Genomic DNA, 14,425 nt, shown 5'->3' with positions numbered 1-14,425 from the left:
TTTCTGACCTATTGTTAGAAACAAGAACATCTCTAGGCTGCTGTTTACTAGGTATGGCCAGTCTCAAACTGCACTTCACTTTTGGAAATGTCTCCTCTCTTCAGAAGTGTGTATGAAAAGCCAAGTAGTTCACCTGTCATTGTGCTGGTTTTGGCTGGGGTAGAGTTAATTTTCTTTACGAATTTGTGTGTCATTCGTGCTAGAGGCTGGGGCTAAACCATGGCACTAATAGAGTTGCTTTCAGACAAACTATTGGAAAATTATGTAATTTCTGTCTGAGAAAAGGATGCTCTTCAGTAACATTATAGTAGATAAATCAGGTGTGATATAGCAGGCAGGTCTAATTTGGCCAGCTTTTGAACATTAGAAAGGGTTTGGCTTTCTGGAGCTTCTTACTCCTTTGAGGCCTTTACTGTCATCTTATGCAAATTTATGGGAGATGCTAGTATTATAAACTTTGAGTTTTGATCCTCTGTCTCTATTTAGTGGATGCCATTTGCACAAGGAAAATGCTTATCTTCTGCTGAAGATGTATTTCCTGAAAATACTGTCTATGATATGTTTTATGGAACCAAATAGAATGGTTTTATTGCCATTAGTAGACAAAATCCATAAAATTAGCCTTCAAATGCCACAAAACTAAGTGGTAAATCCTGTAATTTGAATAAAAACTTAAAACAGCTGCTGAATTAGTTTCTACATTCTTCTAAAATAACTTCAAAAATATTATATTCCAAAGTCAAACCAAAGAAACTTGAAGAACCACTTCCAAGTGTTTGGTTTTCTGGGAAGTACACAAAAACAGCAGAAAAATCATGTTCTTTTTAATCCAAATAAACTTTCTTTTTCTGAGTTTCTTTGGGATTTGGGCTCAGGATTTGCAAATAACACCTTCTGCAGGGGGATGGGTAAAACTAAACAAATGCTTAGATGATTGAGCTCTGAGAACATCCAGTTTTCAAATCTGTTTAATAATACTCTTTCGTTTCTCCTGTGATATTTAAAATAATTCAGCATGATGTTATGATTGATTCTTCTTTCCTTTTTAAGACAGCAAAATATGTGTGCTGTAAAAAAAAAGAAATCTGTACTGAAATGAAACAGTTAACTTCTATTCTAAGGCTGACTTGACTTTTCCTGCATCTTTAATATGTTTTTATTGCACCCTTCTAATATCTCCCATGCTTTTTTTCTGTCTCTCATAGCTGTGCTCAAAGAATATTTTTTTCCATTTCTGAGTAGTCTTTGTCTTGTTTCTGTTCCACTCTTGTGTGAAAGCCTTGGCACAGTGGATGCCAAGCTACATTAGCTAACTTTCTGTTCTCTGCCCACAATCACCCATGTCTTTAAGTTTAAACAAAAAAAGCAATCAAACTAAACAACTTTTTTTTTCCCCCCCTAATTCTAAATAACAATCTGAAAGAGGCTTATCACCTCAGTTTATTTGGTTTCAGGACTGATTTAGTGAAAATAAGAGTTCTGGTCAGCCAAAGTAAAAGGGAACATTGAGTTTTGGGTAGTATTGAGAGAAAGCAATGGAATTAATATTTAGGGGTTAGAAATTCTGTACCAATATAAGAAATATTTCAAAACCCACAAGAAGAGTGTTTTCATTCACTTCTGTTTTCACCTGCTTTGTGCCACTTTGTATAGTCTAGAATACAACAAACCAGCTAATGCTAGGGAAAAAGCTGGCAGTATTTTTTTCTATTGTAGAAAGAGAAATGCTACTTATTACAATACTGAATGTACCAGTTGAAATGAATTGTTATCTTCTCCACATTATCAAATATTCTGCTATTCATACCAGCTTTGTTCAAACAAACAAAACTGAATCTGACTTGCATTTTGAAAAGCGAACTAATAATGATTTTAATGAGACTTGGGGGAAGGATTGCAATCATCTAGTCTGAACAGTGAATATAAATTTTTTGACCTATCCTGTTTCAAGCTCCTAAGTCTTTTTATACTAGACAATCCATTTTTAATCTTTTCATTATTGACTCAAGGAATTCAAGTTAGTCCCTGATACCAATACATTTGCAGGCTTTATAATTTAAAATATTTTTACATGTTTATATATCTTAATTTCAACAGCAGGTCTTTTATCTAAAATTTGTGGATTAATTGCTGATAACCATTTCCTGGAGTGCATCAAGCACAACATTGCAAGCCAGGCAAGGGAGGGGATTGTCCTGCTCTGTGCTGGTGCAGCCTCACCTTGAGTCCTGTGTACAGTTTTGGGCACCCCAATGTAAGAGTGATAAAAAAGCTATTGGAGAGCATCCAGAGCAATATCATGAAAATGAAGGATGTACAGGTGAAGCTGTATGAGGTGTGGCTGAGATCACTTGGTCTCTTCAGCCGGGAGGAGAGAGAGTGGAGACCTCACTGCAGTCTGCGTCGTGAGGGAAAGAAGAAGGGCAGGCACTGATCTCTCTTCTGTGGTTACCAGTGACAGGACCCTAAGGAATGGCATGAAGCTGCATCAAGAGAGGTTTAGGTTGGATATTAGATCAAAGGTGGTTTTTTACTCAAAGGGTGATCAGGCACTGAATCAGGCTCCCCAGGAAAGTGGTCACAGCACCAAGCCTGTCAGAGTTTAAGAAATGTTTGGAAAATGGTCTAAGACAAATGGTGTGATTCTTGGTATTGTCCTGTGCAGGGCCTTGAATATCCTTGTGAATCCCTCCCAGCTCAAGCTATTCTATGAATTTATGTCTTGGGTAGTCTTAGATCAGATGTGCAAATACTCCTTGGCTTTCCTGAGTAATCTATCACAAGAAATCTCATCCTTTTAAGGTTTCTCTGGGCACAGATAGATTAATTTGGTTATGAAATTCTTAGCATTCTTGTTGTACATTACAAGAATCAGGTTGGACATTTTTAATGTCTGGTTTTTAGCTTGTATGAGCTGGAGTCAGTGTTTCCAATCCTTTTCTGCTGGTCTTGCTGTGTGAAGTTCTGGCCCTTCACTGTCACTCTCAACAGTATTCCTTTTTAGAAGTCTGAACTATGCTCATTTTTTTTAGGCATTAAATTTTTCACAACCCTCAGAAGAAATGCATTTTCATAATCAAAGAAATAATAGTGTTTAGCTAAGGGCTGGTTACATCTTCTGTGTCTTGAACAGTAATGAGGTTTTATTTGTTTTTAATAGCAAAACCAAATTTCATTCCATGGGTTCTGCATAACTGAAACTCTCCTTTTCAGTAGCAAAAGCTGAGACAGTGCCTGAATGGTTCTCTCTCAAAACATTTGAATGCAGTGTGGTTGTTCTCCATTGTATTTTTAAAAGAGGCTAAAATTAATATGTAATGGGATTTCTCTGGGCAGTGTGTTTTTTGATTGGCCCTGTTTTTGTGTTTCTTTAGAGTAGTTGCAGAGTTAACAGAGTTGGAGTTGCTCTTAATCTCTGTGTTTTAGTACACTTTGCAAAAATTCTAGTATTACTAAACTCTTGGGAAAGGGATATAGTTAGATACATAGGCAGGCAGTAGTGCATATCTGAATCCCCTAAAAAAGTAAGTATTGCATTGTATTTAGTTACTTTCTTTTTATAAATACAGTGCATTTGTCACAATCTAGCCTATGTATATTGCCTAAAATTAAAATTTAAAAGTTTGTCTTTAATCCAATGCTCCAAGATAAATTCCAGTTAATTCCCTCTGCAGTCTATCATCTTAAAGACAGGTTTGGGTTGTCCTGCATTGCAAAAAAAAAAAAAAAAAAAAAAAAAAAAAAAAAAAAAAAAAAAAAAAAAAAAAAAAAAATTAGACTAAACCATTTAAGTATGCTCAACTTAGAAATATTTAATAAGTCTTATGGAAGTAATTGGTTATTTCTATTGATCTTCCACCATATGATCAAAAATGTAACAGAAGAAACAAAGACTGTAGAAGGCTTTTTTTTTAGTTCTCATTCATTTTGGAGAATCAGAAATGTCTTCAGACACACATACACATTGCATTGCTTCATACTGCTGATTACTAGTATTAGCTTAATTTATCTGGCCACAGAGAAACCTGTTTAAACTCAAGGTGTGGTTTTAGTGTGTAGTGGAAAAGCTAGAGATTGTTACTCTGCTTTTCAAACTGTTTTGTGTAGTTGCTGAAAAATGTAGTGAAAGTGGAAAGTCATGTGGTCCAAAACGCGATAGGCAGTGTCCCCATTTCCAAGCCTGACCAGATTGTTCTCTGCAATTGCTTCAGGGCATCCCATTTGAAGTGCAGCTCCTCAAAACAGGATCAGGAATATTTTATACCCAAGAAAACCTATGGCTTTCTGTCTCTGTCATGCCTGCTGTCACTTTCTCTGCAGGATATGTATTGATAGGAACAAATAACATGGAATAATTCCCAAGTGCTTTCTGGGTGCTTGTGTGTCTTTTTTTTTAGAGCAGCAACAGCAAAAATATGGCTGAAGATGGATGATTCCTCTTCTCTCCTTTTATTGAGAAATAGGCTGCAGTGTTAAATAGGCCAGTGGGGAGAGTCCAAGCCTGATGGGACTGTTTCTGTTTACTGAAAATTATTTGATAAAAGAAATAATCTGTTTATACACGTGGAGAAAAGTAGTTCTTGTGTATTTAGATGCCTTGCATTTTACTTAGGCTCCAGTAAATCCTCCCACACTGCTGAGAAAATAGCAATCTGCAGTAAACATAATGTGAAATCTAAACTTAATGGGGACAGGAATTCTGAAGAATATTTACCCTCCAGCTTGTTCTGTACATCTGGGATAGCCAAGTCTATTAGCATTTGGCAATGGTTAAAGCTTGAACTTTTAACTGTCAAATAATACAATAGTAAAATTGGAAAGTACATCCAGCTTTGCTAAGATTTGCGTGGAATGTGGGATATTCTGGGGTTTTGTATCTTTGAGGTTCATAGATGAAAGTGATGATATATGTTGTTAATATAGTGGTTTTATGAAGAGCCTCAGTATACCTTGCCTCAGTAAGGTTGTACATTCTCAGCAGTACATTCTCAATGGCAACACAATTAGCTGTTGCACCTCATGTAATAAGGACAGCAGATGTGCAGCAGTGCTGGAATGGAAAAACAACTTCTATTTTGCCTGACTGGATTATGAGTAAGCTTCTTGAGCTCCAATTTTCTGAAGGCTGTGCTGGCCACAGGATGTGGTAGTAGGCATGAGTATTTACTGATCTTGTTGGCACATGTGGTCCATGAGGCCCAGCAGCTTTTTCACAGCATTTGCTCCCTTGTTTATCAGCTGTGATTTCAGTATTACAAACACTGGTCAGATCTAGTACTATCTTGCCCATCATCTCTTCTATTGTGTACAGGTGTGGTGTTGAGAGGTGTAAGCCTGACCATATATTGCAGTGAAAAGGAGAGGTGAAGTGATGTAGGTAGATCACAGAAAGACTGTCTTTGAAAATTAAGTATTTTATGCTTAAGCAAACTGGACATGGTAAGTCCATGGGCCTGAGGGGATGTACCCATGAATGCTGAGGGAACTGATGTCTGTTTGAGGCTCCTCTCAATGGTCTTTGAATGATCACAGCAGTTGAGAGAAGTACCTGAGGACTGGTGCAAAACTGGGAGGAGTGGCTGTGCTTCTGGAGGGTTCCTAGAAGCCTATGGGGGGCCTTTGGAATATAAGGGAATATAAGTGGTAATAAGATAACTAGGACTTCTGGAACGGAAGTTTAAAGGGTAATTGAATGTCACAGGTTGGTTTTTTCCTGAAGTAGTGTGCTTTAAAATGCACTTTGAAGTGACAGAAACCTGAATTCTAATCCTGTTTCTTCTTCAGCTATGAAAATGACCTTAGACTCAAAATAGAGGCTTTTTATTGGTCTTTTTATTGATGGTCTTTTTATTGAGGTCTGCCTTACTTACTGTGAGAGACAATCAGATAAGTATGCAGGGTTGAATGAATGAATTTTAACTAGATTTTTTTTAAAATATCAGAGAAATAACAGTGTTTTGAGCGTGTTTGCTTGTGTATGTATTAAATAAATTGGTCTGATGTTATTTTTAAATTCATAGGTCACAAAGTGCAAGGTTTAAGCTAAAATATAATTAGAGTACTAGGATGTCTTCTTATGTGCACTTGGTAATAAATAATTTTGAGATAGTATGAAATGACTACATGTATTATTTCCAAAGCCTCCTAGATTTAATACATATGGCTGAGTAGATAAGTTTCTTAAAACATATTAATGGTTTTTTTTAATTTATAACATCTTTCCATAAGTGATGATGATTTTATGAGTCACTGTAAAACAAAATGAGTTTCGTAAAACAAAACTTTGTAGACATAATGTGCTTTATGTCAATATAGTTTATCTGACTCTTAGGCTCTTCCCTTGGTTAGAGGAACTTTTTGGTTTGAAGGACAAAGCAAGGCAAATTCAGACTTCGATTTCTTCAGAGACAGAGAGTGCTACTGAAGAAACTGTACCTGACAGGCCAAAATGAGGCAATTTGACATAAAGTAACAAGCACCTAATTGAGCTCTATCATTTCTGATGAATTCCATGCTGAGGGAAGTCTACATAGAGCACAGGACTTTGCCTCCTTAATTCCCAAGACATGCTGATAATGCATTTAGTAGCAATTTCACAAACAATTTCTACTATACAATTTTTCTTCTTTTTCATGAAAGTCCTACTAATGTTTCGGAGAACGTTTATTTGTTCTAGTAATAATAGTGTTGTGACATTTATTGAAGCCCATACCCAGTAATGCCTGCTTGCTTCCCAGCTGTGAGTCACTGTGAAAATAAAGATTACTTTCCCTGCCATCAACTCACACCCAAGCTAATTTTACAGCCTTGTCAAATAGCAGAAGAAATTACTAGTTATCACTACTTAATCAGGCTCAGCTGACAAGACTAGATTGGAACAGAAACATGGTGTGACTGAAGCTTGTTGCTGTAAATTGAATACTTTGACATGCTAGGACAATTACTATGTAAATTTTCACTGGGAAATGTTTTGTTCTGGTGGCTTTATAGAGGTCTTGTCAGTACCTGGGGGCCCAGTGGGTGCTCTAGTTTCTTTTAATAAAGGCAAAGAAAAGGTCAAATCTGAAAAAGCAGCTTAGTTAAGAGAGCGAGAGCTGACAAAGCCAGTGTGGGGGAAAAAAAGGTTGAAAATCTCTTTCTGTTTTGCTCTAACTTTGTCTGGCACTTCCTATAAGAGGAGAAAATTAGAGGTAGGCTACTTTTATGATCCAGAAAGTGTTGTAGTAGGCTTCTGACTTGTTTCCTAAATCCAGCAAAGGGATGTCTGTGAGACACTTAACTTCTCCTATGCTATTATCTATCAGGGCAATTTTCAAGGTTGTTGATGTGTTTGGAAGGCACAGAGCTTCGTAACTGACCACAGCACTGCTAGTGGCATCCCTTAGTGTGCATAAAACATTGGGATATGTCTACAGGGTCGAGTAAATTGCTACTTTTATGAATCAGCTTTTGCTGTCAAGTGGCTGGAATGGTGCCAGCACTGCTCTCCTTTCTCATCATTTTAGAAGGTCTATATTCTTTCATTTTGTCTGCTACAGAGGCAGGATATTTCTGCATGTTTCTGTTAACTGTGAAGCTGTAAAGAAGGGATGATTTGGAAATTCTGCATCTTTTCTTAAGCTCATGTGATGAGGACATTTTTCTCCCCCCCCCCCCCCCCCAAATATGAAGTTATTCTTACTCCTTGAAGTAAAAAATGCTGTTATTTGTGTCCAGTAGAGTAGGCAGATCTACAAAATGAAATCATAACTCTTAGGATTCTTAGTAGTGAATAAGAAAGAAGTGTAATTTTAACTCCTTTTCACTACTGTTTTTATGAACAGTCATCCTTTCAGGTTGTATTTTAAAGGTGCCTACTGCAGATAGCTTCATGGTGTTTCTAGGACAGTTTTTTTTCTTCCTCAGGCAGGTTAATATTTCAGAAATAGAGAAACCTCTTGCTATTTTCTTAACCTTCTAAAAGTCTCCCTGCAACTTTGAAACCAACTCTAAAATTGTTTTGCTCAGAAACTTGCTTTTGATTATTGTTTCAACCCCGCAGAAGAATTCTGTATCTCAAAGGAAAAATCAAGTCAATATTGAGTGTTTAAAGTGAGTTAAAGAGTGTGTCTGTGTGATGTTTCTATGAATAAGCCTTGAACTCCTGGAGCCAAGGGCCCAGCTCCAAAATCAAACTGTAGGAACAGCATGCAAAGCTGGTGAAAAGTTCTAATTTGTCAAGTTTTGTCAAGTTTCTAATTTGTGTGAGTTGATGGCAGGGAAAGTAATCTTTATTTTCACAGTGTGTATTTAAATGTGTATTTTTTTTTTTTTTACTGTAGAAATTATTTTCAAATAAATTCTACCTTTTCTTTTTTAATATTAATTGGGTTTCTAAAACACTAATGAATTACAAAATTGAATCATACATATGATTAGTGTTAATTATGTTTCTAATAAAAGGGAGAGAGGAATGAGATTCTTCAGACAGAGATTGATTTTCAAAGCAGTAAGTACAACTCCACAGTGTGGAAGCAGCTTGTGGACTGGTAGGTCGGGCCTCTGTTTGTAAAAATCTCATCCAGAAGTCTCTGAGGGACTAATTTAACGATGTAGGGCTATTCTTTGATAGGAAATACCAGATACTAAGTTCTGAAATACCATGGAAAGAGAGACTAAACTGATTGAGGATAGCAATATTTGAGAGCATAATTCAAGGTTCATAACTTTTGATTCATTATAATCTTGAAAATGACATTGTATCTAACTCATCAGCATATTCATCATTTGATGCCAGTTTTTATTTTTACACAGGTGTTGGCATTTATAAAATATTTTTGGCAAAGTCTACATTGCTAGTATTATTTAATAATTCTGAGTATTTGTGCAGTGGCAATGCATAATGCCCCTTGCATGTCCTCTTCTAAACTCCTGTTGCTCTGAATGGTAATGTCATAACTTCAGTAAGAAAATACAGGTGTGGGCTACTTAACTAGCAGGATGACTTTTGCTTATCATGGTAATTTTCTTGCTAAGTATCTACCAAGACATTTCAGGCATAACAGAGAAGTTATTCTGAGACCTAAGACTTCAGTAAAAAAGCTTGAAGAAATGTATTATTTATGCCAAGAAATTTTCCATTTTTCAGCCTTGGGTACTGAACCTATTATTCAGCATTGTTCCATGAATAAGTGCTAGTGTGCTGCGCTAAAATATGTTATGTTTAAAGACAATAAAAGAGGCATCTTTAGAAAAACTTCTGTTGTACATTACTAAGGCCAGTCTGTAGTATTCTGTTAAGATTATGCAGAAAAGGCTTCTGCTGAGTAGCAGCCCTTTTCTAGTTTCAATCGTCAGGTTCTTCACCCCCTTGAATAGTATTCCTGCCGTGAGTCCTAGATAGATACTGTTGCTTCTTCATCCTCTTATCCCCTCCCAAATTGTTGATTCAGGCATTTGGATACTGCCCTCTAGAAATAAATGACCTAGCTTTCAAAAGAGCTTAAAATAATGTCTTTTGGTGCCAGGCATTTATTTGTTTGGAAAAGTATAACCAAAAGGTGAGTAGTTACTTGACTCAACTCTTTCTGAAGAGTTTTGCATTTCTAAGTGTCTAGAATGAGAGCATTGTGTAAAAATATACAAGTTTAAACTATATACTTTATTTAAATTAAAAAAGAGTTCACCTAGAGACCACAGTGGGCATCCTCTTCCCAGTTTGCCTGTATGACAGGACCAGCCTGCAGAAGCAAATTATTTTGGTTTAATAGTTAACTTGCTGTTTTGTGTGGTCAAATGTGTCACTGTGGAACTCGGCAATAAAATGGATTCCCAGTCCTCAATAAGGAAAGTATTGGTAAGGGAGTCCATAAGATGATCCATAAGAAGTAGTACAGGCAGCACAGTACTAAACACTGGAGGCCACTGCCTTTTACAGCTCTTAAGAGAAGAGCTGGCAAGTTACTTGCATATGATGAGACTGTGTGGTGAAAGGACAAGAGAGTTAACATGCCCATACGTTGCTAGATTCCAGTCTTGGCTGTGAAATGGGCAAGCTGTTTAAATTCACCAGCCTAGTCTGGCAGTCTGTAGAGCTAGGAACAATCCCAAATTCATCCTCTGGAGAAGTCTGGAGGCCTGGGTCTATTCAGTTAGGATGAGCCAAAGGATGTGCAGATGTTTACTGCTACACTGCACTGGGTGCTGATGGTGTAGCATGGCACACGCCTAGAGATACAAGCATAAGTGTGAGCTAAGCTGACTGATCAGGATTTCTTGGAGTAATTTGTGGATGACCGCATCAAACCTTGAGCACTTAAGCCTCCAGTTCTGTGAATGATCACTTAGCAGCCACTAATGAGGAGACTGCATTAGTCCTGTAGCTGAACAAGGTAAGCTGAGGAAGATATAGTGTGAGGTTTCTGAGCAAAGTGAATGAGTGGTGCCTTAAACACTAAACATTAAAAATATTGCTGAACTGAGCTATTTGGTTATCTGAAGAAACACAAGTATTGAGGTAAGGATAAAAGTGAGGAAAAATATAATGAAAACAGTAGAAGACTAGTCAAATAATGTGTTCTTAGCATCCTTAAGTATTTATGATCATACATATGTAGCCAGGGCTGATTACAGAAAACACTTTCATGGAAATTATAGTGATCAAAGCCAAAGTGAAAAATCAGTTCAGTATACTAATTTCAGGTAGACTGATTTAGTTTTCTGCCCTCAATCCCAAAATTATAAAATATCATGGCAAGTTTTTCTTCCGAAACTTTGTATGTTTATACTAATATATATCTCATTCAAACAAGCCATTTTATAATATATATGTAGAATGATTTAACAGAGTCAAATAACCTGTCTTCATCTTCATTTGCTATTTAAGTCAGTCTTGTTAGTGCAGTCTTCATATGTTATTTTAAAAGTTAATCCAGTTTAAAATGCCACTAAGGCAAAAGTCTAGTTATGATAGAAACAAGCTAAAAAAATAATAGCAAATAATAAGTTCCTATTAAAATTATTTTGATACACCTAGTATTTGTATCCATTTTTCAATTCCCCACTGATTTTTTTTCTTTTTTAATTCCTTAATCAGAATATGATGTGACACTGAAGCCCTACACTAATATATTTGCCTTTATCAGTTCAGCTATGATTTCATAATTAAGAGGAGAGCTTAAAGTAATGTTGATTGACATCACCTACATTGCAATCTTTTCTACGCTGAGTTACATCTTGGAGCAAACGCTTACGTCACTGAAACTGGCTGACCTGCCTATCTGTCCATCTTAAATCTGCTAACCTTTTTTGAGTATTGACTTCAGGATTTATTTCCAGACCTTTATAGATTTTCTAGTCTTTCAAGCTTCAGTGAAAGTCATTGTGCTTTTTGGACACTTCATTCTGCCATTCAGACTACCTGAATGATACTGTCCACATAAAGCCTACGTTCGCCTAGGGTGCAAGTCATTTGCAATGACTTTATGTGGAGGATAACAATTGCAGTTCATGTGTGCAAGTACTGTAATTTGCTATATTGATACAAGTTTGACAAAATTTTCCACCAAATTTTTTAGACTCTGGGAAAGATATTATTTTGCTCAGAAGTAGTACAGAAATATTTCTGTAGGTAGTCAGTTCAGTTTCATCTTACCATAATTTACACAGTTTTACCTAATATGTGTGAGATTCTAGTAATCTTTTATACATAGCATTATTCCTTTCTTCAGCAAACCTTGCTTTATGTTTTATTTTAATAAATTTTGGTAAGATTGCATTCCTGAGGAAATACGAAAGAATCTTGAATTGCAATTTCCTATTTCTTTGGAGGCTCAAGAATTCCCTTTTAAAACAAGAAGCAATGTCTGTAGCTTCTAAGTAGTCTTTTTGCAGCCAGGGTATTTGGCATCACTTCTAAAACTCAGGAAGCAAAATCATGGACTTGGAGCAAATGGTGCATGCATTATATATGTTTATTCTCATGAAAATACATAGCTTTATTCTCATGGTACATCCAGTGTCTGAGCTGTGGAGGTCTAACTGCATCTTTGTTGCAGTTCGTGGGCCTTTCCAGAGCATTACAGCTGTTCATCAGGTCTGTCCTGCAGCCCATCAGAGCACAGAGCACTGCCCTCTGCTATGGACAGTGTTGAATAGAGCTCCAAATAAAATGGATTTCATGTTACGCTTTGTGAAACAGTGATCTTCTGTTGCTGTTAGAGTCTCATATCAAGAGAACAAGGGGCTAAAAATGGGCAGAATTCCACTTGCTGAAGAAAGGCAAGTGAAACACTGCTATGAAACCTAGCAGAAAATGGTGAAGTTTAAGGTTTCATTTCTATGAATTTGAAATCTGGCCAGTTTTTGGTTTTTTTTTTTTTTGTTTTTTTTTTTTTTTTTTTTTTTTTGTTTTTTTGTTGTTGTTGTTGTTTTTTTTTTTTGTTTGGTTTGGGTTTTTTTTTTTTTTTTTTTTTTAATAAAAGCACAAAAATTATATTTTGGTGGTTTGTGGCTTTTGCTAGAAATCAATTCACATATAGCCTTTGCCATACAACTTTGCAATGGCAATCAAAAGTAAATGTAAATGAGGATCAAAGTTGAATAATGGAGAAATGTTGAGAAAGTGTTAGGTGCTTTTCTCAGATTCTAAATGTGGCTCTGTTTTAGATCAATATGTTCAGCAGGAAGAATAGAATAGTTGTAGACTAAATCCATCAATGTTGCTTCTCCTTCTCAACACTTTGGCATAATGCAATTACTCTGAAATTGTCAATGAGAATATCCAAATCCAATTACCTACACCATCCTTACACACCTAAGGTTACAATATTAACCATGCAAATTTCAGTACAACTGCTTTCAAAAGGTATCTAACAATATACTGGATAACAAGATACTGGAGGGGTGACTTTTTAAAAAATAAATAGCACTCTGATGTGTTTGGGTGTTCTGGGTATTTTTTTCCTCTTACTCTTTAGAAGTTGTTAGTCTTACATATGTGATGTTCTTTTGCTTGTTTTTTTTTGTTTTTTTTTTTTGGCTTGGGGTTTTATGGAAGTGGAAACTTACCGATTTTGAAGTCCTATTTACTGGGAGTCAAAAATGCTGAAGGAAAAAAATTTGCTTTCAAAAATAGCATGAGAATTCCGTGTATGTCTGATAGTTGCATTTGTTCTAGTCCAAGAAGCATCACTGTTGACAAACTGCTGGCAACGATAGGTGTTGGTTTTGATAGGTGGCTTTCTTGCCATCTGAAACAGCTATGTATTAATAATGGGCTTCATTTGTTGTACTTGTTCCTACAAATAAGAAAAAAAATTCTACTAAATTCTTTCACTGCAGTGGATTTTCTTTTTCTCACAAAATATTTAAATATACATACTTAGACTTTTCTGTCACTAGATAATGAGCACTGCTTTCTCCAGAAATTTGCATTATTGCAAAGCATCTGTCCATTTTCCAATGTGCATGTATGTTTTACCAGTAATCTGCTTACTAAAATGTTTCCACAGTGCTTATTTCAGAAAATGGCTTTTCATTAAATTAATTCTCACTGTGTTTTAGGAAGAAAAGTCTGAACTACAGATGTAAATCTTATTTTTTAGTAAAGTATCTAAAACCTAGTTAGTTTATTTGTAGCTACATAACAGTTAATGTTTTGCAAATACAACTATAGTAGCTATGAGTTTTTATTATTTCTTTGGAACATTTCATCAGTGTGGTAGCTGTATAATGTATTGGTAAATACTGATTTCTAAGTGACATTTATAAAGAGGAAATGCAAACTAAGCTGCAAATATATGTAAATCAAAACTATATAACATTTTTTGATATGCATAGTTATGCTTTCTGAAAAGGAGCAAAGATATCTATACTTTTTTTTTTTAAAACTAGACTTTGCAGGGCTAAACTTTTAATTTTGTTTGTTTATTGCAAAGCTGACAGGTTTCTGCTCCAGGGATACCTTTATCAGGATGTGACTTTCTTTTGAGGAATGAGAAATCGTTCAGTTACTTTGTCCCCAGAGGTGAAAATGCCAGGCTTTGTTAACAACAGAGGAATGTGTCCCTTTTTTCTTTTTTTCAACAAAATATGAAAGATGCAGTCCTATCAGTTGCAGTAATGTAAACATTTGTCATAAAATATTTTTGGATATTAGGAGACACTGATTTGCATGGCCATTATTTATTTTTGAGTGTTATGTTTTTTTCTTTCTGAAATGTGTAAACAACTCAATATTGAAAACAGTCAGGTTAAGCACTGATATTCCATAGCTGCTGTACAATTAAGATGTTGAACGTACAGTGCTTTCCCTTCAAAGATGAAAGCTTGTTTACATTTCCTTGTTTACAAGTCTGCACTTCCAGAATTGTGTGCTGTTTTATCTCTATACTTAATAGGAGCAGTCATTTTGGATCTTGTAGATGTGAAGTTGGAATTGTATGTG

At 35.8% G+C, this 14,425-nt stretch overlaps 1 protein-coding gene across 1 annotated transcript in view; it reads left to right on the top strand.

Annotated features, from left to right (window-relative positions):
• Positions 1-14,425, top strand: part of GALNTL6 (polypeptide N-acetylgalactosaminyltransferase like 6) — a 433,114-nt gene that overhangs the window by 183,368 nt on the left and 235,321 nt on the right. The window lies entirely within an intron of this gene.

The sequence above is a fragment of the Vidua chalybeata genome, chromosome 4 (assembly GCF_026979565.1).
Source record: "Vidua chalybeata isolate OUT-0048 chromosome 4, bVidCha1 merged haplotype, whole genome shotgun sequence".
NCBI lineage: Eukaryota > Metazoa > Chordata > Aves > Passeriformes > Viduidae > Vidua > Vidua chalybeata.
The sequence above is the reverse complement of the archived record's forward strand: the minus strand, read 5'-3'. Positions and strand labels throughout refer to the sequence as shown.